At 45.1% G+C, this 26469-nt stretch overlaps 1 protein-coding gene across 1 annotated transcript in view; it reads left to right on the plus strand.

Annotated features, from left to right (window-relative positions):
- The first annotated feature begins 5794 nt into the window (after positions 1-5794).
- FAM163A (family with sequence similarity 163 member A) overlaps positions 5795-26469 on the plus strand; it is a 36490-nt gene continuing 15815 nt past the window's right edge. The window contains exon 1 of the mRNA XM_038758118.1: positions 5795-5902. The gene's annotated coding sequence lies outside the window, so the exon portion shown is untranslated. The remainder of the gene's footprint in view (positions 5903-26469) is intronic.

A 26469-nucleotide genomic window follows, 5' to 3' on the forward strand; every position in this document is an offset into this window, starting at 1 on the left:
GTTATGTGGGTTAATAACAACCTGGCCCCAGTCAGACCTCAATGTCCCTAGTCAAACATTTGAGGCCTTTGTCCCAACTCTTTGGGATGTAAACCTCTCCCATTTCTGTCTTCCTCTACTTCAATTCAAGCCTGAGGAAGAACCTCCCTTTGCTCTGCTACTGCAAATGTATGGCATTTTCTAGATAAGAAACACTGCTGTCTATGAGGGAAGAGGCAGTGTGACAGACTAGTTGAGAGAATTAGGTTGTCTGGGTTCTCTACCATATTCCACTGAGGATTTTTACATGGTCCCAGCAAGTTACTTACCCTTTCAGTTTCTCCATCAGTAAAAAAGAGCAGCAAACTGGGTCCCTTCCTTCCCTCCTGAGTCAGTACTGGGAATTTTACTGTTTCTGGGACAGGTACTGAGCTTTTGGAGGCAGGTGTTAGAGAAGTAAGAGGTGGTGTCAAGGTTCAGAAAAGTAGAATGGAACAGAACTAAGCCCATTTTATCTCTCCACACCTGCTCCTTCCTTCTCTTCCTGGCCTTTCTTCCTCTTTTGTAGCAGACCTAAGAACTCATTCCAAACAGGAGTAAGGATATGATTTCTTGCCTCTGTGTACGTAGCAACATGGCTGCACTCTTGGGTCTATTAAAAGGGAAACGGCTCCCTGTCAAAGGGCTTTTTCAGGAATCTGCCCCTCTTCTCTCAAGTAAACTGAAGCCCAGATGAAAAATGCATGTCACATCTGCTTTCACCACACATTTGCAGCTAGGTGTATTTTATTAATTGGACAGGTTACCTTGGCTTGGACACTAACTCCCTGGTTCCCCTGTCTGCCTCCCTGACAACACCCACACTGGTATGTGACGTTCCTTAAACTATAACCTAGACACTCACCCCCATGACACTTAGAATGATTTTCGGGCACATCCAGTGAGTGGTGTGAGGACGAGTGGCCTCCATTGGCAGCCCCACCGAGGAAAGTACTCTCAGGTGGCTTCCAGCCTCAATCAGATGTTTCTTTGCTCCCAGTCCAAGGTTCTATTTTTTAAAATGGTATTTAATAATAATAATGGCATTTATTAAGTGCTTACTATGTGCAAAGCACTGTTCTAAGTGCTGGGGAGGTTACAAGGTGATCAGGTTGTCCCCCGTGGGGCTCACAGTCTTGTCTCCCCCTTCTAGACTGTGAGCCCACTGTTGGGTAGGGACCGTCTCTATACGTTGCCAACTTGTACTTCCCAAGCGCTTAGTACAGTGCTCTGCACACAGTAAGCGCTCAATAAATGCGATTGATTGATTGATTAATCCCCATTTTACAGGTGAGGAAACAGGCCCAGAGAAGTTAAGTGACTTGCCCAAAGTCACACAGCTGACAATTGGCGAAGCTGGGATTTGAACCCATGATCTTTGACTCCACAGCCGGTGCTCTTTCCACTGAGCCATGCTGCTTCCCATTTGTTAATCACTTACTATATGTCCCATCACTTACTTACAGTGCTCTGCACCTAGTAAGCGCTCAATAAATACGACTGATGATGATATGTCGAGCACCGTTCTAAGTGCTGGAGTAAATCGGGCCAGCTACAATCGGGCCATATACAATCCCATTCCCATTTGGTGTTTGCATTCTAAATAGAAGGGAGAACGGGTATTGAATCCCCATTTTGCAATTGAGTAAACTGAGGCACGGTGAAACTGGCTTGCCCAAGAGCACACTGCGTGCAAGTGGTGGAGCCGGGATTAGACCCCAGGTCCTCGGGCTCCTAGGCGTATTCTCTTTGCGCTAGACCCCGCCACTTCTCGGGGTTGCCCCCCGGGCGAGCCCTGCTCTGGCCAAGTATTGACAGGATGGTCGGTGCGTGCTGGTGCACTGAGTCTCTGAGAAAGAACAGCCCTCTTTAAAAGGGAAAGGGGGAGAGCAGTATTAGTTTAGCATTAGGCATGGATAAAGGGTTGGTTGTCCTCTGTAATTTGCAGTTGGTAATTACCCTTATGTCACCTGGAAACTACCGTCCCCAGAAGTCAGCAGATTACCAAGGTCCTGTCTCTGGACAGAGAAGGGACTTGACATCTTATTAAAGACATTTAGGGTTCCGGGAGAAGGAGGAAATAGCTGCAGAAACATGTGAAGACCTGAAGACGATTTGTAAAATTGAATCTCTTCCCCTTGACAGCATCCTTTTAAAGAAATAACCCTTTCCCCGAAAGCACTAAATTGAAAATAAGTGAATCTGCCCAGTTTTAAAAAGCCAGGCACTTTGCCTTCCCCACTAAACCTTTTAGAAGAAAACAAGACAAAATGCACGTCCTAGATTGTTTCTGCTCAGAATAGATACCCTGTCAAATGTCTTAGTTCACTGTTCAAAACTGGTGAGGGGGTGGGTGAGTGGGAGGGAGGGAAAAGGAGGAGTTTGGGAATGCTAAAGTAGCATTTAACTAAAAGTTCTTTGAGGGGAGTATTCGTGACACTAATTCTACTGGATTCTTCCAAGTACTCCACCCTTAGAGTGCTTTATATTCACCCAACCCTCAACCCCACAGCACATATAGATATTTAACTTATTTATATTGTTTCTCTGCCCCTCTAAGCTAAGCTAGTTGTGAGGGGGAGGGGAACGTGTCTACCAACTGTTTTCCTTGTACTCTCACAAGCATTTAGTACTATGCTTGGCACATAGTAAGCGTTCAAATAACATTGACTAATTGATTAAGTGTTCTGCTTACAGTAGGTGTTCAGTAAATTGCTATTAATTTGTAACAGGAATTTAAGGAACTTGCTGGAATGATTTGATTGCGACCATGAGCCCCACTTGGAACAGGGACTGTTATCTAACCCGATTTGCTTGTATCCACCCCAGCTCCTAGTACAGTGCTTGGAACATAATAATAATAATGATGATGGTATTTGCTAAGCGCTTACTATGTGCCAAGCACTGTTCTAGGCACTGGGGGGGGGGATACAAGGTAATTAGGTTGTCCCACGTGGGGCTCACAGTCTTAATTTCCATTTTACAGATGACGTAACTGAGACACAGAGAAGTGAAGTGACTTGCCCCAAGTTACACAGCTGACAAGTGGCGGAGCCGGGATTAGAACCCATGACCTCTGACTCCCAAGCCCGTGTTCTTGCCACTAGGCTATGCTGCTTCTCATAGTAAGTGTTTAACAAATACCACAATTATTATTTGATAACTCATCTTCTCTTGTGAAGACAGCAGTAGAAAATAGTGTGTGGAGAGTTAAAAAATAATTTCCAAAAGCTGATTACTTCTCTACCTTTTTTACTGAAAGATTAAACTTTTTCTATGTCTTGGCATTTAACAAGAATGGGAAATGGGGGCTCTCATGAGTGGGATTGGTGTTTGTTACTGGAGAGAGGAAATGCCTTAATTCTTCATATTATTGCCCTGATCTGCTTTGGCTGAAATCATTGTAAGGAACCATATGTCAGAGGGTCAAATTCATAAAGCATGTGGTTGAGAGAACCTGGAGGTACAGTGTCAATTCCTCTTTCAAAATGGCAAAGCCAACATCCTGATCTTTTCCACAAAATTTTCTCTTGTCTCCTTTCCTTGTCATGGTTGGGGATTTTACTCTATAAGAGGCTGAAGGTCTCGATAGTGGAATTAACTCAAATTCTTCTCCTTTTTCTGCTCTTCCAGGACTATGTAATCACTACTCTTGCTGCTTCCTCTTCAGTATAACTAAATAAAGTCTGCCCTTTCTCTCTGCCTTTCAAGGTGAAGGTGTTATCATTCTTAGTCAGCTCTTCTCTCTACTTCACCTAGAAAAAGTACAGAAATGGCAACTAAAAGAAGGACCTGATAGGCAGTTATGTTTTAGAGAAGCATCATAGGAGTCAGAGGACGTGAGTTCTAATTCCAGCTCTGCCAGTGGCTGCTATGTGGCCCTGGGCAAGTCACTTCAGTTCTCTGTGGCTCTGTTTCCTCAACTGTAAAATGGGAATGAAACACCTGTTCTCCCTCCCCTTCAGAGTGAGATCCCTGTGTGTCCAATCTGATTATCTTGTACCTACCTATTCCAGCACTTAGTACAGTGCTTGGTACATCGTAAGCCCATAACAAAATACCACCATTTTTATTACTGTTGGGGGTTTTTGGTACTATTTGCATCAATTTCTTTATGGACTTCTCCATTGTTTACATCACTTCTCCCCTTCTTACACAACAGGAATTTTAAAGGATCCCTGAGGAAAGTCTTGGGAAGAGAAACTTAGGTATTTCAAGCATAATAATCCTTTTGATAGTATAGTTAAACACCCAAAGAGACACAGCATGGTGTAATGGGCCTGAGAGTCAGAAAGTCATGGGTTCTAATCCTTCTCTGCCATGTGTCTGCTGTGTGACCTTGGGCAAGTTACTTTACTTCTCCGTACCTCAGTAACCTCATCTGTAAAATAAGACTTGAGACTGTGAGCCCCCTGTGTCCAACCGGATTTGCTTGTATCCACCCCAATGCATACAAAGTGCTTAACAAATACCACAATATTATTATTATTGTTATTAGAACAAGCTGCTAAAAGGCATTTAGGATCCACATTAGGATGAACCTGTTGACTGATAGAGTTGGAAGATACTCTTAGGCATAAACTTGTGTTTATGCTTGGAGTTGAGGGATTTTCCCCTTTTCCAGGAAGCTAAACTGAAAAGGGAGAGTATTTTTTTATTCCACTGTATTTACCTTGAGCATCTTGCTAAAAATTCATTCTTTCTCACTAGAGCCATGACTACATAAGCTTCAACATTTGAACTAAAAAGCTTCATTCTTGGGATGCCTCCCACAACAAGCTTAAGGAATTCAGGGGAAAGAGAGATAAAGAGGGTTTTTATCATGGAGCAAAAACTTGAAAATACTTCAAGCACACTGATCTCTGTGATTTTCACCTTCCTCCTCTTTCCAGCTATCCACCCATCAAATGTTTCAGACAGTCCTTACTCCTTTGCCTCCCACTGTAAGGGTGTGGTGTGGGAACATATATAGCGGAACAGAATAATAAGTAAATAGCTAAATAAATACTTCTATGGAAATCTCCCGACATTTCCCTGATGACCAGACCAAGTAGCAGAAATGGAATGGCCAGGATCCAAAGGATTTGGCATTCTTCCATTCCACTTAAATATGTGATGGAGAAATGAAGAAAATATTCCTTTGATGTCTGTCTCCCACTTTCTAGCCTGTAAACCTGGTGTGGACAGGGATTGTCCCTATTGCTGAATTGTACTTTCCAAGCGCTTAGCACGGTGCTCTGCAGAAAGCATTCAATAAATACAATTGAATGAATGAATAATAATAATAAATATGATTGAATGAATGAAAGGAAAAGCCCCACTTTTTTTGAGCAGCCGCAGTGCTGGGTCCTCAGAGAGGAAAGTGGATCATAATGCATGCTTGCAGAATCTGCTGGTTTTAAAGTGAAGGGATTGGGTACCTGTCCCCTAAAGAAGGTGAATGTAAGTTGCTGAATTGTTAGCTATAGCACCATATCCATGGTCCTCGGGTGGTTAGATCTCTTCTGCAAAAGGCATATCTCAGCTGGGGTCATCTCATAAGCACTCCAACTTGTACTATTTTTTTTCGCTCTCTCTTCCTTTCCTCGGCCCTCCCCCACCCTGCATTTCATTCATTGGGGAATTCGACCGGGCTTTGGCCAGCTCCAATCACGCAGCTCAGCTGCTTCCAGGCTCTGCCTGCCCACCGTGCACCCGAAGCAGTAGCCTGGCTTTCACCTTGGCATTCAGAAAAGCACTTTGAGAGCAAAGAGCGAAGGAGATCCTTAGCCGGAGGCCCCGAGAAGAAAAGGAAGGGAAGTTCATTCGAGTCCGAGCTGCGGACAACACTAAAGCGCCTCTCTTCTCTACCTTCTCCCAGCCAGAACGGTGCTTTTCTGTCAAGGTAAAGGGTCACTGGACGTCTGCCCCCCTGCCTCTTTCCCCTTGTCCCCCCTCTCCCTTCCCTCACCCTGTGCTCTCTCTTGGGGGTCTGCGTACTGAACCGAAGCAAAAGTTGGGGCTTGGGGACAGTTACACACCATGGACAGCGTCAGCTGGGTTAACTACTTCCAGATTTCTCCCAAGGGCAACACAAGCCTACTCCGGCTCTGTGGTTAGCCTGGGGATAAGGGGGAATGGTGGGGGGTGGGGGAGAGAGGGAAGAAGAGAAAGGGAGAGAGACCTCGACAACGCCCGTTTTATTGATCTGATGTCAACTCCCAGTTGAATTCCAAAGATAACCCCCTTCCTCAAAACAGATCCCAGGTCGCTTCTGAATATCCCTTTCTCCCTGGGAGGGGAGGGGTAGACTAGGATGGGGTGGAGGGGCAGCCAGGCACAGGTTGAGGATATTTTCCTTCCTGTTCAGCTAGCAGGGCCACTTCGGCCCCTAAAGTTGTACCTCCCTTCTCTTCTCTTCCCTTCCCCTACCTTGTGGCCCGAGGAAGCCTCCGTGCTAACGGCAGCAGGCCCTCCTTTTCCCCATCCCCTCCCCGCTGCCCGAACTTTACAGCTCAGCTTGTGGCTGCTTCCCAGCGGGGAGGTGCAGAGAGGCCAACAAGGGACCCAAGTTTGGTGGAACCAACCGGCAAGTGTGTGTGGGAGTGTGTGCCTGGCTGGCTCCACGCCTGTGCTCTTTCTTCCATCCTTCCCCCATGAAAACCTCATTTCCTCTTCTCCCTGTGTCACCCTTGCACTTGGATTTTCACCCTTTATTCACCCCTCTTCAGCCCCACAGCACTTACGTACATATCCGTAATTTATTTATTTCTATTATTATCTGCCTCACACTCTAGACTGTAAACTCATTGTTGGCAGGAACATGTCTTCTAACTTTAACATATTGTACTCTTCCAAGCGCTTAGTATAGTGTTCTGCACACAGTAAGCATTCAATAAATACGATTGATTAACTGGACGTTTCAGGACCTGACAGTGGGCCAGAGCTATAATTGGCTTTTCATTTTCCCTAAAGCTTCTCAGAACTATAGGGGACGGGGCCTCCCTCTCCATTTGTTAAGCGTTTATGTGCCAGGGACTGTACTAAGCGCTGGAGTTTATACAAGGTATTTGGATTGGACATAGTTCACGTCTCACATTGGGCTCAGAGTCTTAATCCCCATTATACAGATGAGCTAACTGAAGTGCAAAGAAGTGAAGTGATGTGCCCAAGGTCACACCGCAGACAAGTGGCAGAACCGGGACTAGAAACTGGGCCCGGACTATAACTCCAAGGCCGTGCTGTGACTGTCTGTCTCAGCCTGTCTCACTCCCCAGTCGCTGTGTCTGGGAGCCCCAGGGAGGTTCTGGGTCTCCGCACTCCGGAAGCCTAGGCTTCACTTGGCGGAGCCACTGCCTTGGCCGAGCCCCTTCCCCACATTCACCCCATTGTAGAGCTTCCCGCCCCCGCTCCTCTCTTCCCTCCTCCCCCTTCCCAGGGCCCGGCTGGACCCGCCTTGGCCTTCCTAGCCCCTGGCCACCCCCGGCTGAGCCAGTGGGGGCGGGAGGATGGGGAGGCCAAGAGGAAGACCATGGTGGCCTCGGGGGTGGGTCCGCGCAGTCAGTGCTGGTTCGGTAAGGCCTCCCTCCCTCCCTTGCCCGGGCCCGGCTGGGCCGCTGAAGCGGGAAGGAACCCAAGGCCCGGCGGGAGTTTCCCGCTGGGCCCCAGAGCCAGGAGGATAGTTGCTCTGGGTGAAGTGAGGGAGGAGGAGGAGGCTGGCAGCGGCTGCTGGAGGGAAGAGCCAGCGTTGTGTTTGGGCAGTGAGCTGTGGGTTTGGTGGGGGCACCCTCCCGGCCCCCTGCGGAAAGCTGTCCGTTCCCTCACTCTGGGTGGCGTGGGTCTCCGGCCTCATATGTCCGTGTTCCTGAGGCAGCAGAGAGCGCCGTCAAAGGAAGCCTTCCCCAGCGATTCCCATTCTCCTCTCCTAACTGCCCACACGCCTTTCCAGCCATCGATCACTAGTCCTCATTTTTTTTTTGGTGGGGGGGCCCTCCCCCAGCTTGGCTAGCTGGACCGAGTTATCTCTGCCGAGGGGATGACAAAATCTGGTAAGGGGATGAGTCCTGCCAAAGCAGCCCGTGGCACTTTGGCCAGCCCAGTCGAGGAGTATCACTTTCAGGTAGATTGGAGTGGGAAGCGGGTGAGTACCAGGGTAGTGGGAAGTAATCAACTTCAACAGGTCAAGTCCAGATATGGGGGAATGAGATCTCTCATAGAACACCCATGGGCTGCAGATTTACTGCTCACGTTTGAGGGAGGGCAGACTCTTGTGGAAGGCGGGTTTAGAGTCTTCCAGGAACAAGGCGGGAATTATCCTATGTTCACAAAGAGCCCTATAGTGTTTTCCTGGGGAGTAGGGGGAAAAGGAAGAGATTGGGGAGAAAGAGAGGTCTGTCAAAGCATGTTGTTGGGTGAGAGGAAGAAATGATCCAAGTTGCTTTCCTTGGAAAGAATGGTTTACTTCTAAACTCTGGAGGAGCCTGTCCCACAGCCGATCAATCAGTGGTATTTATTGAGCACTTAGCTGTGTACAGATACCTGTACTAAATGCTTGGGAAAGTACAATATAGCAGAATTGGTAGACATGTTCCCTGCTTACAAGAACCAAACAGTTTAGGATGGAAGACATATTAATATAAGTAAATTACAGCTATATACTTAAGTGCTGTGGGGCTGATGGTGGAGGGAATATTAAGTGCTTAAAGGGTACAGATCCAAGTCAAAGAAAGCCTATTTGAGGAGAGGTTTGTGAAATGATGGTTAGTGCAGAGGATGGGTGGCTCTTTTGTGTGCAGACAGTACACCATCCCTGATCTGCCTCAGATTAGTTGTGTCTTTGCCTATCTGAATCACAGTTTCTGCATCTACCTCTTTCCTTTCTCCTAGAGGAGAGGGCAAGGTGGGAATGGAGTCATGGAATTTCATAGGCCAAGAGGATCTGGTGTGAAAATCATGGGGCTGTTGCCATAAGAAGTTCTGCAGTATTAGAAATTAATGTCAGATACCCCAGCAAGTGGAGAAGGAAGATTGCCCAATGAATTAATCAAAACCAAATCAGTCAATCCAGTGGTATTTATTGAGTGCTCACTGTATGCAGAGCACTATGCTCTGCACCTGAGAGAGTACAATAGAGGTGGTAGACATAAGGGGCTTACAGTCTAGAGGGGGAGATAGACATTAAAATAAATTACGGTTGCTGTGGGGCTGAGGGCGGGGTGTAGGTATCAAGTGCTTAAAGGATGCAGATCCAAGTGCATAGGTGAAGCAGAAGAGAGAGGGGGAAGTAAGGACTTAGTTGGGTAAGGCCTCATGAAGGAGATGTGATTTTATTAAGGGTTCGAAGGTGGGGAGAATGGTAGTCTGCTGTGTTTTTGTTTGCTCAGGGATCTCTGTTTTGCCTCTGGCTTGCCTGTCCGTAATTAGAGATGAGAGTTGCTTTGTCCAGACCACGCAGATTAGCCTGGAAGTGAACATCTCTAGGCAACAGATGAGGGGCTGCTGCTGCTGCCGCCACCACCACCACCATAACCAGAGTGTGGCTTACATTTTCCATGAGGAGATTCTATTCGGGGAGGTGCACCTTCCCTCTCTCCATGGGCCCCAAAGGCATTGATTCCGTATCTCCCAAACTGGAATATTCCATCCCCCTTTACAGAGCTCTCTCTTCCCCCATCCCTCAGCTCAGTTCAACACTGTATCGTGCAACATGCTCAAGGCTGGTCTGTATCTGAGCTGCTCTCTAGGCTGCAATTTGTGAAAAATGCCCAGGCGGCAGGGTGGTTTGGGGGAAATTTGAAGAGAGGATGTAAACCACCAAATTATGAAGCTGGAAAGCTGAAACCCGGGCTAATGAGGAAGATTGCTGCTTGCAGACCCAAGGGGAATAAGAAGGGTCGTAACTCCAAAGGAAAGCAGAAAAGCAGTGTCTGTGGCATTTTGTTCCCCTTGTTCCTCTGTGGTGCCTGTGAGTTTTCACAAACTTTCCCTCCACCTGTGGAACTTGGTCTGTATGAAGACTAACGTACAATGACTTGTACTTGTACTTGAATTGTACTTCCCAAGGACTTAGTACAGTGCTCTGCACACAGTAAGCACTCAATAAATACGATTGAATGAATGGCTTGCAGTGGAGCCACCCTGCTTCAGGTATAAACTGACACTCAGAAACTGAGCCATTGAGCCATGGATTCCACCTACTTTCAAATATGACACTAGGGTAAAATCATTTCTCTCCTTCCTCTTTGATCTACTCTGGCTTTCCAATTTTCAACCATGAACTGATGTCAAGGGCTTTTTCAAGGATCTGTTCGAAACCACAACAACTTGTGGACTCTCTGCTTTGTAGCTTTTTCTTTGAGCTGAAATCTTTGCTGTGGGGCCCACGGTCTGGCTTATCTTTTGACAGTCTGTTCCAGGCTTTGTTGTTGTAACAGCAGCTGGATTCCAGCCCAACTTGGATTTTACTCTCTTGTGTGTTTATGCAGGCATTTCCAGGCAAGAGGGCAATTGTATGGCATAGCATGCTTGTTAGTGTGTTTTCACTGAAGCTTTCAATATGCAGCAGAGGATGAGTGAAGGTAGGCAGGCAACATGTGTGTTTGGGTTTCAAGCCCATTTACTGTTAGGTAAAATCAGCCAAAGTGTTAAGGTCATTTCACTGTAAACCTTTATGCATGCTCCCACACAGCTCACCTGCTGAGACTGACCTCTGACTGACTGTTCACTTTCAAAAGGAAAAGGCTTGACTTTCTCCCCATATGAAACTTCTGGATAAATAAGGGAAATTGCCTTCTTTATCTCACGTAACCACTTTCCTTTTTCCTCCTAACAGTAAGTTATTTTAGTTCTATCCACTCAACTGGATTGAGAGCTCCTCGAAGGCAGGGATTATGTCTACTAACTCTGTTATCCTCTCCCAATTGCTTAGTTCAGGGCTCCAATTGTCTCAGCCATCTACTCGGCAATACTGGAAAAGAATCACCAGATTGGTGTAGAGTTTCGGGAGGGAGAAACATTTAAATAACATATTTAATTGCTGAGTTTGCAGAATGGAATTAGGGTCTGGTGACTTTACAGCCAGGACATCCAACTGCTCTGCACACTTTACATACTACATTGGTCTGGCTGAAAGTTAAGGATGTTTCTGTCTTTTTAGTTTGGGGGTGTCTGAGCCTCATAAAAGTTTTATTTTAAGAGCTGAGCCAACTCTGTTTTTCTAGAAATGGAATTCCCAAGTTGGGAATTTATGTAAACTGAAAGTACACCTGACATTGGAAGTGTCTGGTAATTTAGCTGCACCTGGTTACTCTGCTCTCTCAACCCCACAATTGAAAAGAAAATATTGATTTATGACGACCTCCGTGAAGAGGCTCACTCGAGGCAGGCTTTGTTATGGAAGCTCCCTTTATAAAGGTTCTAGATGTACTATACTACACCCTGGTTTGCTGGAACAGAAAACTTTTTTATAATGGAATTTGATATAAAGCTACTTTTCTGTGCAAGTGAGGCCACAAAACAAGTCTGATATTCAGGGTGAACTTCAGAGCAGCCTAGTAGAAAAAGCAAGGAAAAAGTCACTCAATTCCTTGGCCTTCCTCCCCCCAGCCCCCCACACACTGAAGCTCCAGTTCCTACCTTCCACATCCCAGGGGTGCCTGAACATACATAGCTGGCCTGCAGCCACTAAACTTCCCCCTATTTCTTTAAGAAAACAGAAGAACGGGATATATTCAGCCAATATGCCTAGCCTTGGAAATCTGACAAAAATCCAATCACTTAGTTCCATCGGGTCCTCTCTGACTGCTTCTGAAACACTAATTACTTTTGTCGTTAAGAACTTGGATGCTTTTCCTCTACTAACTGCTGAGGGATTCTTTATGTGGTTGTCTTGCCCTGGGCAATCCTATTAAGGGATTTAATTTCACTAAAGGGCATGGGTCCAAGGTGATAAAAGGAAGTGATATAGTTTATTCTAGAGATCACGAATAGGTCTCCTCTGACTAACCTAATCCAGTCAATCAGTAATTAAAGGATGGGGCCTTCCTGTGGATATGTCTCCAGAGATTCAGACAAGATTATCAAAAGGTTTATCTAGGAAACTGCTGCCTCTTAAAAACAACCATGTGGAGGAAGGCGTTGACAAAATTCTGGCCTCAGATCAGTTGCAGGGACTTTCAGAAATATTGATCTCTCTCCTGAGTTTTAACCTACTAATACCAGGTTATAAGTGTGGGGGCTAAAGGGGCAGGCTCTCATGAGAGAGAATTCTGGTTTCCTGAGTGGAGGTGTGCCAGATAGGAGAGTGGGCTGAGGTAGGAACTCAGGATTGTGATTGACAGATCAGTACTTGTTTCAGGATCTAGGCTTGTGGAAGCTTGGGAAAGTCGCTTCTTTTCCCATTCTGCTTCAGGTTATCCATCAACAAAATGGGGATAATAATTCAAATAGCTGTCCCACTACTCAGGAGCAACTGGGAACTTAGGCAAATTTGAAGATTGCCATATTTAGGAGGAGCAGAACAGATTCACGTGCCCTTTTGCCAAGTTAGACAACCTGGAGGGTCACTGTCAGTGTGATCTCATTTCCATTTAGCACTGTAGGTGTCTATCTTGGTTATCCCGGACAAACCTAGCGATACCTAAGCTGGCTTCCTCCTGGAAGCAAGCCAGAAGCACTGGTCAGTTTGGAAGGGAGCACTGGGAAAAGGATTGACAGTCTGGTTCCAGCAACGTGCGTGGGGGCTAGGGCAACAAGTAGTCAGTAACTGGCTGTGATCCTGTTCCACTTCTATTCTCAAGCCTCCACTTGAGTTGCAGAATACAATTTTATTGTTGCCAGTAGCACTTTGTTCTTGGCCATTACTTTTGAGCCTTCCCTCCCCTCTCCCCATCAGGCTAGCTGGAGAACAATGATGAATTGGTCTTTAAAGTGCTTTGAGCTCCTCAGAGAAAGGCATAATGCCAACCCGAGCCAGATTTGATGTATTATCTCTGTCTAAACTATAGGTATAGTTGTTATGATGATCAGTAGAAAAGTTTTTAATGTGTGTGGAGAGCTGAGTTGGAAGAGGATGCAGCTCGGAGTACCTTTTTTCTGTGCGAAGTAGTACATAGCAACTGCATTGGTCTTAATCCTGCCTGCTGCTCAAAAGAGATTTATTTGAATTTCAGAGCTTTGCACAATTCAGATTATTTCCCCAAATGTTTACCTGTTGGAAGTCAATGTATTTTCCAGACTCCTCAGAAAAACAATGAAAGCTTTTCTACTGTAATCTGAGGGAGAAAAGACTGCTGTAACTGGAAAGTGGAGTTTTAATGATATAATAATGAAGCAAAAAGTTCCTGATCCCTCTCCCTTCATCGCAGCCATGGGTTCATTTATCTACCTCTGATCCCAGCTCAGAGAGATAGTGCCATGATGGTGCAGGGTCTCAGTTTGGTCTTCCATCATAGCCCACCTTCCACTTCCCTCCTCCTCACCCCTACTTCAGGTTTTAGTGCCTGGCACCGAGGGCAAGTGACACAGATGGCCTTGGCTAGGGGAAGCTCTCATGGTTCCTTTTACTCCCTTTGCCAAGAGATGGGGAGTAAAAATGAGGTGGCAGGATCAGACTCGGGATCTTGGTACCTTCAGGGCCTCCTTTCATCACCATCTTTCAGAAGGGAATACATTAGGTTAAGTACCCCTGGGAAGGTAGGGGCCCCAAATTACTGCTTCTATTAGCATTCTGCTCCCCTGTCCCTTTGAGCCCCCTCTGCCATGCCAAGCTCCTGTTGTCCCTTTCAGTGCTGCTTCTTCCCCCAGGGTTCTGGGCTGCCAATTTTCTAGGCCCTGTCACCTCTGCCATCCCATGATGGTCATTGCTTAGTGGAGATCTGAACTGAAACATCTGTGGGATCCTTAAGCCTAATGGGGTCTGGCTCTCAGTTGAAGATCAACCAAGATTTCCCCAACATTGCTTGAGCTAGTAGACACAGAAAAGATTCCAGAGCTGAGGCCATTGTAAACAAGTGGTCAGAAAAGCCAGGCCATTCATGTGAGCATGACCTATAAATGGGCTGAAAGAGGTGAACAACTCAGGACCCTGGAGCTTTATGTTAAAATAGATGCCTACTTCATTTCTCATTTGAGAGTGAGTAAGCAACTTATTTTAGAGTTCTCAGCTGACAGAGTTAGTCCATTGGAAGCCTCAGGCCTTTTACCTGGGAAACTCCCCTCTCTAGAGCTTACTCCTTTTTTGCCCTCCATAACCATTTAGGACATCCAGGAAAACGGATGAGAACAGTGAGTGTGTGTGCCTACTGAGAACCTACCAGTGAGCCCATAAAATGGTGGCCACGTTAGGGCTGACTCTACGTATGAGGAGAAATTAAACTGTGGAAGTATCAAGAGCCATTGAAAGGTGGCAAAGCTACCTATTTGGGAACATTGGACCCAAAGTTATGGTAGAAAAAGCTGTGGAACAAAATAAAGAGCCAAGATTAAAAAAAAAAAAAGAAGAAAACTCCCAGGAACTCCAGGGACAGGTTAAATGGTTACAGCAGGAGAAAAGTTGAAGATTGGGTTCTATTTCCTCCTTGGATCTCTGGGCCTCTGCTGTAAAATAAGGAGTCTAATACTTCATGCTTAGCCCCCTCCCCTCTTTTCTCTCTCTCTCTCTCTCTCTCTCTCTCTCTCTCTCTCTCTCTCTCTCTCTCTCTCTCTCAACCAGCAACTATTATCTGAATTTCTCACTGTGGGTAGGGAATGTGTCTATTAACTCTGTTACATTGTTATTTTGAACTCTCCCAATTGCTTAGTACATTGCTCTGCATGCATTAAACTCTCAATAAATGACTGATTGATTTCTCCAAAATGTTGTCAGTCAGATGGACAAAAATTTCAAAGTAAAGCCCCAGTCATTTTTATCAGCCACCGTCCTTTTTCTCCATCTAAACAGCATTCTTTCTAGAGTGAACAAGCAGCTTGTGTCCAGGGCTATTGGAAGATAGGGCCCATGGCCCTTGGTCTCCAAGAAGACCTCTTCAGCATAGATGGGGCACTGACTTGGCAATATTACTGCAAGTGACATCCAGAAGACTCATAGCCTCTAACTTGTTGCTCTGACTACAGTTGGGGATGCAGCAAAAATATTCTTGAGAGTCACTGTGATCAACAGTAATTCATTAAGTGCTTTCAGATCCTGAGGCTGCCAGTAGCCAGGAAAGCATAAAGCCTCGTTACTATGACAGCTGGTAGCCTTGCTGTCTGTCTGTTTATTTATTAAACTTGCAGAACGTCTCTTTTCTGATGAGACCCAGGGATGGTTCAGAAGACTTTTCAACAAGCAGAATTCCCGAAGTGATTTGACCTAGCAGGAGGGGGATAAGACAAAGGTACAGAATAAATGTGAGAGGGAAAGAAAAGAAGGAAAGGAAAGAAGGGAAAGAACAACTGCCTCCGTCATACCTACTCCCTGTGCCTCGCTCACATCCATTACTGTTGATCAGTAATGCCTATATCCTCCCTCCTGCCTGGAACTCCCTGCCTCTTCACATCCAGCAAACCACTATTCCCATCTTCTAAGTCCTTCAAAAATCATATCTTTTACAGGGATCTGTCCCTGACTAATCTCTCATGTCCCCATCCTACTTCCCTCCGTACTGAAACACTTATGCATTTGAGGTCATGAGTCCCTAACCCCTAAGACTTTGGTACTTAGTTCCCTACTTCTCCCCATAGCATTTTATATCATTTTACTCAGTTGCTTCCCCTACCTGTAATCTATTTCAATGTCTGTCTTCCTTACTAGATTGTATGCTCCTTGAGAACAGGGATTGTGTGTACTAACTCTGCTGTACCTTCCCAAGTGTAAGTACTCGATAGATGATATTGATTGATTGGTCTAACCCAGTACTAGCTAGGACCAATTTGGGGTGGAAAGGAATAGGGGTTAGGAGGGGAAGGGTCAGAAGCTATGGTGATTGAACAACGCTTCGCTCTAGAGCAAAGGAGATAGTGAGCTTTGAATCTGCACCTGGCAATCAGAATTGAGATTTTCCTCTTTCCTGCATTCATTCATTCATTCATTCAGTCATATTTATTAAGCACTTACTGTGTGCAGAGCACTGTACTAAGCACTTGGGAAGTACAAATCGGCAACATATAGAGATGGTCCTTACCCAACAACGGGCTCACAGTCTAGAAGGGGGAGACAGACAACAAAACAAAACAAGTAGACAGGTGTCAATACCATCAGAATAAATAGAATTATAGCTATATACACATCATTAAGAAAACAGAGTAATAAATATGTACAAATAGATACAAGTGCTGTGGGGAAGTGGGTAGGGCAGAGGGAGGGGGGGCAATGGGGAGGAGGAGGAGAGGAATGGCCCCATTCCCAGTGGCTAGAGCATGGGCCTGGAAATCAGAAGAACATGGGTTTTAATCCCCTCTCCGCGACTTGTCGGCTGTGTGACCTAGGGAAAGTCACTTTACTTCTCTGAGCTTTAGTTACCTCATCTGTAAAATGGAGATTAGTGCTGTGAGCCCCATGTGGGACATGGACTATATCCAGCATGATTATCCAGTATCTACTTAGACACAGTTCTAAGAGCTGGAGTAGATACAGGAGCACAGCTAATCAAAAATTAACTGAGATACTGTGAGTCATTTCAAAGTGGCTTAACACTCACTGGCATGGAGGTTGCGGTGAATCTCATTTTACAGATGAAACTGAACAGCAAGAAATCCAGTCCCCAAATGGCAGTAATGTGTGTCCAGGCCATGCCTCCTCCCTACATTGCTGATCCTTTCCATCCCTGCCTGGTGGGCTTCATCACAGAGGCCCTTGTTCTGGGGGCCTAACTGAGTCAGTTTCATTCATTCATTCACTCAACCATATTTATTGAGCACTTGTTGCATGCAGAGCACTGTACTAAGCGCTTGAGAGAGTACAGTACAACAATTAACAGACACATTTCCTGCCCCTTCTCCAGTCCCCTTCCCCCATTTTCTAAATGAGAAAGCACTTGGCAACTGGCACTAGTGCGGCATCAGCCACCCAAACTGGGGATAAGAGTGTCTGTGACCAGTGCTGGTGCAGTCGTGCTTTGCTGTGGTTCTCCAGTTGTCACGTACTGAAGACAGCCACAAAATACATGTGTGAGGGCAGAGCAGCCCCCTCCCCAGTGCTGCCTGCTGACAAGTAGGAACAATTTTGGTGTATTGCGGCTATTTAAATGATTCCTATTTGGAGACAAAATGCAGGTGTAGATCTTTGGAGTCGGTACCTCCAAAACCAAAGCACAGGGGGATGAAGTGCTCTGTCAGGTCTCAGAAATGCTCCGGGGCCCACAAGAGAATGCAGTTTAATCCAGTGGTAGGACCTAGGGTAACTTAATTGCTTGTTTTTGATCTTTAATCTTTGCTGTACCACTGCTTGAGTCTCTTGGCCACCAGCCCATTCTAAATGAGTTTGGGGACTTGTTTGATATACTGTCATTTGTTAAAATGATTTCAAAAGGGAGCCTATTTATTTTATTTTAGAAATTTTCATGGTTCATGGGCTAAATGGAAACCTGAACCAATCATCGAACTTTCCCAAGGGTTCAGGAGAAGCAGGATTCAGAGACTCAGTTAAGAACATTGTAGAAAATAAATCTGGTGGCTCAACCCAGGGGAGCCAGTATGACCTTGGTTAGTCACAATATTATTTATTGTGTTTTGATTTTTCTCCTTCCTCCAAGGAGGCCTGAGGACTGAACAGGCATAATTTCATTCTTCCACATGACAGCTCTGTGGGGATGAAACAGGGGTCAGAATGACTATTACCGTTTGATAATCTGGGGAAACTGAAGTTTGGAGAGAGAAAATTTTAAAACTTTAACCAGAAGGAGGATTTTGGGGGACCTGTCCATAACCCTTGGCTTCATTGCCAAAGCCCCAAACAGCATGAGATTGATTAGACGATAAACTCCTTCTGGGCAGGGATCAGGCATTTCACTTCTGTCTTATTTTCCCAAGTGCCTAATACAGTGGTCTGCACTAAAAAAGCATTCAATAAATTCCTTTGGAGTGTTCGTGTAAAAAGGATTCCTGCTTGGCTCAGTCCGATTGGTAGCTGATGTCCAGAGATGCTCACCCTGACCTCTCATCCATCCAATGCCTGCTTTCCCGACCTCTGGGAGGTCACTTGGAGGGAAATGGGTAACAGAGTAAGGAATGGAAAAGCCTTAAGAGGCTCTGGTAATCACGTCAATGGGCTGATGTCAAGTGGGGTTCTTGTGACAGTTTTAATGGTGGGACCAGAATCAATCCATCATCAATATTTATTGAGCAGTGCTTGCAGAGCACTATGCAAAGTGCTTGGGAGAATACAGTAGAAAGAAAACGCATCCCCGCCTGCTCTCAAGGAGCTTAAACTTCACCATATCTGAAAGATTCAGCTGTGGTTGATGGTAGTAGTGGTTGTGAAGTTTAGTGCTTACGATGGGTGAAGCATTACAGTTAGTGCTGAAGAGAAATACAGGGATATTGATTGAGTTCTTAACCCGTAGGGGACTCACAGTCTAAGAGGAAGGAAGATGGGAGGACAATCAGAAAAAGAAAAATATGGTAAATTTAGCAAAATCAATAACACTTCAACAACTACACTTTGTGTTCAGTTAGCACTGAGCATTTTGCTTCCACTGAAGAGAATTGTGGCCACAATGATAGATTCCATAACTCCTCCGGATATTCTCACCTTCTACAGACCCGTTAATGTTTCATTCACCACTGGTCTCATGTGTAATTCAATCCTCCCCCTCTACTGCCAATTCCTCCTGAAAAAATCCGTGCACTTTTAATCCTCCCTGTGTCTAGAGGATGTAGTACTTAGAGCTGTCATATCAGATCTCTGCACATGGCTGCTTCGTAGCCAGCTCAGAACTTTCCTCTTTGTTTCTAGAATATTCCCCAAGGACCATCCATCACTTACTAATATTCTTTTCTCCTAGTTTCTTCTCCCTTCCTCTCCCAACATTCCTTACAAAACCATTAGTTATAGATATAACAATGCATGGAGAAGTGGCCCATAGTGGTATATGAGTGAAAAGTTAGTGAAGTTAGAAGCTGGGGAAGGAAAATAAGCCCAGGATACATAATTAGAAGGAAAAATGGTTCAGCCTTAACCATTAGGATGGATGTCAAGAAAGGCAACTTCCACACAATGCCTTCAAGCATTCTTTCATGTCATTAAGGGACATAGAAGACAGGGTTAATTAAGACCCTTGGTTTTAGTATGTTAGTATTTTCTCAGGGATTATGTCTAAATTCCTCCTGTGTAACTCTCCCAGCACTTAGTACAGTGCTCTGCACACGGTAATAATTTGGTAAATACTATTACTTCTACTTGACTCTCTCTACGTTGTTTCTCTCCACCTTAATTATGGTACTCAATAAGAGCCAATCAGTAGAATGGATACTAGATTAACAGCCCAGACATAATCCTTATCCTACACAGGATTCACTTAAGTGGAAGGGAGGGCACTTATACTAGTCCCATTTTATTCAGTCGTATTTATTGAGCACTTACTGTGTCCAGAACACTGTACTAAATGCTTGGGAAAGTACAATACAACAATAAACAGACATATTCCCTGCCCACTACAAGCTTACAGTCTAGGAGGGGAGACATCAATACAAACGTACATAAGGTACAGTACATATGTACATAAGTGCCGTGGGGCTGGGAGCTGGGAAGAACAAAGGGGGCAAATCAGGGAGACACAGGAGGAGTGAGAGAAGAGGAAAGAGGCTTGGTCTGGGAAGGCCTCATGGAGGAGATGTGCCTCGAAGGGAGGGAGAGTAATTTTCTCTCGGATTTGAGGAGGGAGAACATTCCAGGCGAGAGGCAGGATGCCAGTGGTTGGTGGTGAAACAGGTGAGACCAAAGCCCAGTGAGAAGGTTAGCACTAGAGGAGCAAAGTGTGTGGGCTGGGTTGTAATAGGAGAGTAGTGAGGTGAGGTAAGAGGGGACAAGGTGATGGAGTGCTTTAAAGTCAACGGTGAGGAGTTTTTGTTTGATGTGGAGGTGGATGTGCAACCACTGGAGGTTTTGGAGAGTGGGGAAACATGTTCCGAACTTTTTTGTAGAAAAATGATCTGGGCAGCAGAGTAAAGAATGACTGGAGTGGGGAGAGACAAGGGACTGGGAGGTGAGCAAAGAGGCTGAAATAGTAATCAAGTTGGGATAGGATAAGTGATTGGATTAGTATGGTAGTAGTTTGGATGGAGAGGAAAAGGCAGATTTTAGTGATATTGTGACAGTCAAATGGACAGGATTGACTGATGAATTGAATATGCCTGCCTTCACATCTACTCTGCCCAACCTAGGCTGTTTACTCCTATTCAAAGACCTCTTCTCATGCCCCCAAGGACAATTCAGCCATCTCCCATTCCCCTAAACAGTGGACTCTTCACTTTCAAAGACCCAAGGACAATTCAGTTAACTCCTCGTGGTTCCCCTAAACACTGGACTCTTCATTCTCCAGGCCCCAGGGACAATTCACGCATCGCCTTGGGGCTCCCCTAGTCCCTGACCTTTTCACTCTTTAGGACCCAAGGACAGTTCAAGTTCTACTCTGTGTGTGTCTTTGGAGAAGTCGCTCCTTTTCCCTGACTAGACCAGGGAAGAAACTGATGTTTAGCTGTCACTCAGGTATGTAGTCACTTTTGTCAGAAGCTCTCTTATCCTCGTGAGTCGTCAGATGGAGGACATGGGCAGTCCCTGGCCCCATGTTTGGCGGACAGTTGGGACATTTGTCTGTGAATTTGGAAAAGGCTTTGAGTCAAGCAGTAGATCTCCCTTTTGCATGGTCCTTCCCTTCTTTGACTTAATGTGGAGAAACAGGTTTTGATAGGTCCTTTTTCCCCCTCTGTTTCTCCATCTGAACCCTAGTCCACATGGGTCCAGCTGCTAGGGTTCCTTTAGGTACTGCCTCACCCATTCTCTGGGCTCAGCCCTCTGGAGAGCTTGGCAGACAGAGCTCTTAAAAGCAAGAGGATCCACTACTTCTCTGCTGTGTGACTTTGGGCAAGTCACTTGCCTTCTCTGTGCCTGTTACCTCATCTGTAAAATGGGGGTTAAGACTGTGAGCCCCATGTGGGACAACGTGATCACCTTGTATCCTCCCCAGCACTTAGAACAGTGCTTTGCACATAGTAAGTGCTTAACAAATACCAACATTATTATTATTAAGAGGATAGGGGAAGAGATGCTAGTGTGGGTTGATTTCTCGCTGTTCACTAAAATAAACATAGTCTAACGATGCTTGATGTGGAGGTGGTAAACCGTTCTTGAAGAGTTTCTACTAGGATTTTCCCAAGTTTTGAAATGTCCACAGATGTATTCACATATACCCAAGACATACATCCTTGAGGCCTAGTCTAATGCACTTTCAGGTAACACTTCTCAATTTGCTCCAATCAATCAATAATATCTGAGTGCTTTACACTTTGCAAAGTGCTGTACTAAGTACATGGAAGAGCACAGTGCAGTAGAGTTAATAGACACGATCCTTACCCTCAAAGAGTTTACAGCCTAGCTGGGATTGTCCCCTAAACCAGTCTTTTATTTTTAATAATAATAATAACAGCAATAATTATTATATATTATATATAATACATATTATAATAATAATGTATTATTATAATAAAATGGTATTTGTTCATCGCTTTCTATGTGCCAAGCACTGTTCTAAATGCCGGGGTAGGTACAAGGTAATCAAATTGTCCCACGTGGGACTCAGTCTTAATCCCCATTTTACAGCTGAGGTAGCTGAGGCACAGAGAAGTTAAGTGGCTTGCCCAAGGTCACACAGCAGATAAGCGGTGGAACCGGGATTATAACCCACATCCTCTGACTCTCAAGCCCGTGCTGTTTCCACTAAGCCATGCTGCTTTTTCTTTTCATCCATCTGCCCTTTTTCTTTTTTTAACCAAACATGAACACACCCAGATCCCCTACATCCAGCTCATGTGTATGGGAAGCAAATAATAAAACCATTAACTGAGGGCCACCAGAATCTTTGCAAGCTACAATTTGGAGGAAAGTGGCCTAGAAGGTGGTTAGCTTGCTGAATATTGATGATATCTAAGGCTGTCTGCTGCTTTCTTGCATATGGATTTTCACTTTATTGAGTGTTTCTCCAGGAAGTTCAAGACTTCCATTTTAATACATGTAGTTTTTATAACATTAACTCTCATTATGCTATTTGGGTATCAAACAATGAAAGAATTAGGAAATGTTCTTCCAACAAGTCTTACCTGGTAAAATATGATCTCCCAAGTTGGCAAAAATAGGTTTGTTTTGGAAGAAGTAGTTGTGGACATGTGTGGGTTGTCAGTCAAGGTGTGATGCTGCTAGTTTCCCAGCCTCAGTTTTAAAGTGCTTTCTATTTGTGCTTCTGCAACTTCACTGCATTTAATATAGTAAAATAGCAAAGAATGGCAAGGGTGTAAAACATTCTACTAGAAGAGGGCATAACAGTGACGTAGAAATTTGTACATCAGACATCATGGTATCTTCAGCCTATTTACCCTCAACCTATTATTTCCCAATGGTCACTATAACCCGATTTTCCCAACCCATTATTTCCCAATGGTCATTCTAATCCAATTGTATCATTATATAAGGTTTTCAAGAATAAACCCCCGCATTACTGGTCCACACCCAAATGCAGTAAAGCCCTTAGCACTGATGATATACAGTCTGGAAATCCCGGTGCTGGAGCCCTTGTAGGGAAGGTTGTGTTTCAGTTAAATGAAAGGCAGAAATGTTCCCTAAAGCATTATCTTTTTTTTTTCTGGAAATGAAAGGCCAAATGCATTACCCTGAAATGTATTTAACTGTTTTTCTGCTCCCATTGACTTTGCTATACTGTTTTCAATCGATCAAACAATCCATGGTATCTACTGATGTAGATCAATTTTAATTTATTTTAATAAATATTTTAATTTTGATTAAGGTTACGGCAGCCATATCCCATATTGAGTGAGAAAGCCTTAGTCCTTTTATCCTGCAGTTGTATAAGTTTCCCCTAAAAAGATGCCTAGAAGGCTGGTCATGGCACATATTTGACCTCTGCAAGGCTCTCTGTTTTGCCCACTCCTGTGTTCCTTGAACGTGGAAGCAGGGAGTAGGCATGTTAGCCATCATGGCTGGGAGCAATTCAAGAGAAAATTGCACTGGCAGGAAGTCAGGACCAAATTTATCCAATATCAGGAGCAAGAGTGTATGGGTATTTTCTTGCAATGGATGTCTCATTTTATAGTTTAACATGTAGGAAAAACTTTGCTTATATGTCTTCTTGGTTTTTAGTGCCCACCTCATATATCTCGGGTTTTTCTTTCTCTGAACTAATAAACAAAAAAATCTAGCCACGCAAACTAAAGCACATTCAGTAATTACCCCATCTGCTCTGAAGAGCCCACAGGTCCAGTTCCAGCTCTGTGATAGGCTAGGTCACTGTAATGTGCTCTATATGACTGGATCCTCTTCTGTGCAAAGGGGATGAAGGGACTTGCCCTTTGAACTCTTTTGAAACTTTGATTGCTCTGCCTGGAGAATAACAGTAGATACCATGTGAAATTCTCCCATTGCTTGGTAATTCCAGTGGGAAATGTACTCCCTGAGGTCAGGAAAGAAACAAAAACTCCTCACTGTTGGCTTCAAAGCTCTTTATCGCTTTCCCCATCTTACCTCACCTCCCTTCTCTCCTTCTACATCCCAGGCTGCTCACTCTGCTCCTCTGGTGCTACCCCTCTGTGCCTCATTCTCGCCTGTCCCTCTGTCAACCCCTGGCCCACATCCTACATCTGGCTTGGAATGCCCTCCCTCCTCAAATCCCCCACCCTTCAAAGCCCTACTGAAGGCTCACTCCTCCGAGAGGCCTTCCCAAAGTAAGCCTCCCTTTTCCTCAGCCCCCGCCCACCACATCTCCCCGAATCGCTCCCTTTGCTCTACCCCCCTCTCCTCGTCCCAGAGCACTTGTGAATATATGTGCATATCTATAATTCTATTTATTTATATTGATGCCTGTTTACTAGTTTTGATATGTATATATCTATAATTCTATTTATATTGATGCCTGATTACTTGTTTTGATGTCTATCTCTCCCCTTCTAGATGGTAAATCCGGTGTGGGCAGGGATTGTCTCTTTATTGCTGAATTGTACTTTCCAAGTGCTTAGTACGGTGCTTTGCACACAGTAAGTGCTCAATAAATACTATTGAATGAATGAAGATGGGGGAGGATATAATAATAATGATGGCATTTGTTAAGCGCTTACTATCATCATCAATCGTATTTATTGAGCGCTTACTATGTGCAGAGCACTGTACTAAGCACTTGGGAAGTACAAATTGGCAACATATAGAGACAGTCCCTACCCAACAGTGGGCTCACAGTCTAAAAGAGTGGGAAGCACTGTTCTAAGTACTGGGTGGGATACAGGGTGATCAGGTTGTCTCACGTGGGGCTCACGGTCTTCATCCCCATTTTACAGATCAGGTAACTGAGGCTCAGAGAATTTAAGTGACTTGCCCAAGGTCACACAGCAGACATGTGGCGGAGCCAGAATTAGAATCCATGACTTCTGACTCCCAAGCCCGTGCTCTTTCCACTGAGCCACACTGCTTCTCTGAAACTGGAGAGAGGAATGCACTAGTTTACAAAGACATGAATTAATATCAGTATCAGATCATGCATGCAATGAGTTGATGGTGTGTTATCCAACTTCCCAGGAGCTGTTCCTCAGTGATGTTCTAGAAAGATAGAAACCCCACTCATTTTTTTAAAATGCAAATCATTAGCACTCTGAAGCAGAGAACACAAGTGCTTATTAGTGTAAGTCACTTTGAATAAGCCTAGACAATTTGTGTGTTGACTAAACTGCAGTACAGTTTAGCGTTTATGTTTGCGACCCACAACTGAACAATGAAAATCAGAATGGGGCCTTTTTATTGTGGGCCTTGCTGCAAAAACTACCCACTCTTCTCTCCTGGAACAACTGGATAACTACACTCAGAGACTCAAGAAACTCCCGGCCAAAGGAAAAGGACCATTTCTTCCTGTTTCAGCTGCCAATTCCTGTTACCTTGATTGGTAGAGCCTCTCTCCCAGGGCCATTCCTATGTCACTGTCAGAAAAGTGACCCCATGAGTGAATGCTTAGACAACATCACCCCTTTTTAAGTGCAGTAAGCTCTGACGGGCCTGGTCCAGGTCCCCACTGTGGGCAGATATAATCTATTTTGAAAAGGCAGTGGCTGAAGCTGATTTTCCAATTAGGCCCGTTAGATGACTCTGGTAGGGGCAGCAGAGAGTTTAATTTAACAGACAGACGTCTCATTGAATTAGCAAATGCATCAGAGAGTGAGAGGGGGGCTTTCAGTGGGTGAGCTGGGTTGCGGGGGAGGTGTCCATCAGCACGAGAATGAAGGAGCTTGGGGTGACGTGGTCTGGAGGGTTGTATCTAATTTTCTTCCCATTTGGCACTCAGTAATTAGGGAGGATGTGTGAGCTGGAAAAAATGCAGCTGGGAGCTGGCAGACTGACCTTGTGCTGCTTGCCAAGGAGCAATTTATTTCTTCTAGCTCATGTGCCTGCACAGAATCTGCGAATCCTCATCTTCTGCTGCCTTTTTCTGTCTTCTTTGGGAGCCCAAAATGAGTCCTGATTCCCTTGCTGCCCCCTCATTTTCCCCAGCGGCCTTGTCCAGATTGCAATCCTTCTCATACCTCTTCCCTCACATGCTTGAGCCATCATGTCAGTGGGTTCCAGAGTTCTCACCTCTAGCAGGATCTAGGACAATGCACATCTTGAAGGGGATTTGGAAATAACCCCCAAATGCGACTGGTAAGTTGAGGAACCCGCTGTTCTCTGTTGACTCCCAATTCCCTGTTTAGGGGCAGATGTCAGTGCATCAGGGTGAGCAGCGCCAGCATCTCCTTTCAAGTCCCTCTGTCCCTCCCTTGATGTGTTAAGCTGCTGTCTCATTTGGGGTATCAAATTGCCATCATTGTTGCAATTATCTCTAGAAAGGACATCAAGAATAATAATAAAAATAATATATTTGTTGAGCGATGTGCCAAGCACTGTTCTAAGCCCTAGGGTAGATGCAGGGTAATCAGGTTGTCCCACGTGGAGCTCACACTTTTAATCCCCATTTTACAGATGAGGTAACAGGCCCAGAGAAGTTAAGTGACCTGCCTATGGTCACACAGCAAACAAGTGGCAGAGCAGGGATTCGAACCCATGTCCTCTGACTCCCAAGCCTGTGCTCTCTCCACTAAGAACAATTCTGAAACAAAAAAGGTCTCTGCCCAGCCTCTAAATACCAAACAGGTTGAAGTGAACAGGTTTGAGGTGCTCCCTACATGTTCTTCTGGGCCTGTCGTCTCCAAGGGAGGTTTAAATGCAAGGCTGGATGCGTGCCAGAGAAGTCC

The sequence above is a fragment of the Tachyglossus aculeatus genome, chromosome 16, assembly GCF_015852505.1.
Source record: "Tachyglossus aculeatus isolate mTacAcu1 chromosome 16, mTacAcu1.pri, whole genome shotgun sequence".
NCBI lineage: Eukaryota > Metazoa > Chordata > Mammalia > Monotremata > Tachyglossidae > Tachyglossus > Tachyglossus aculeatus.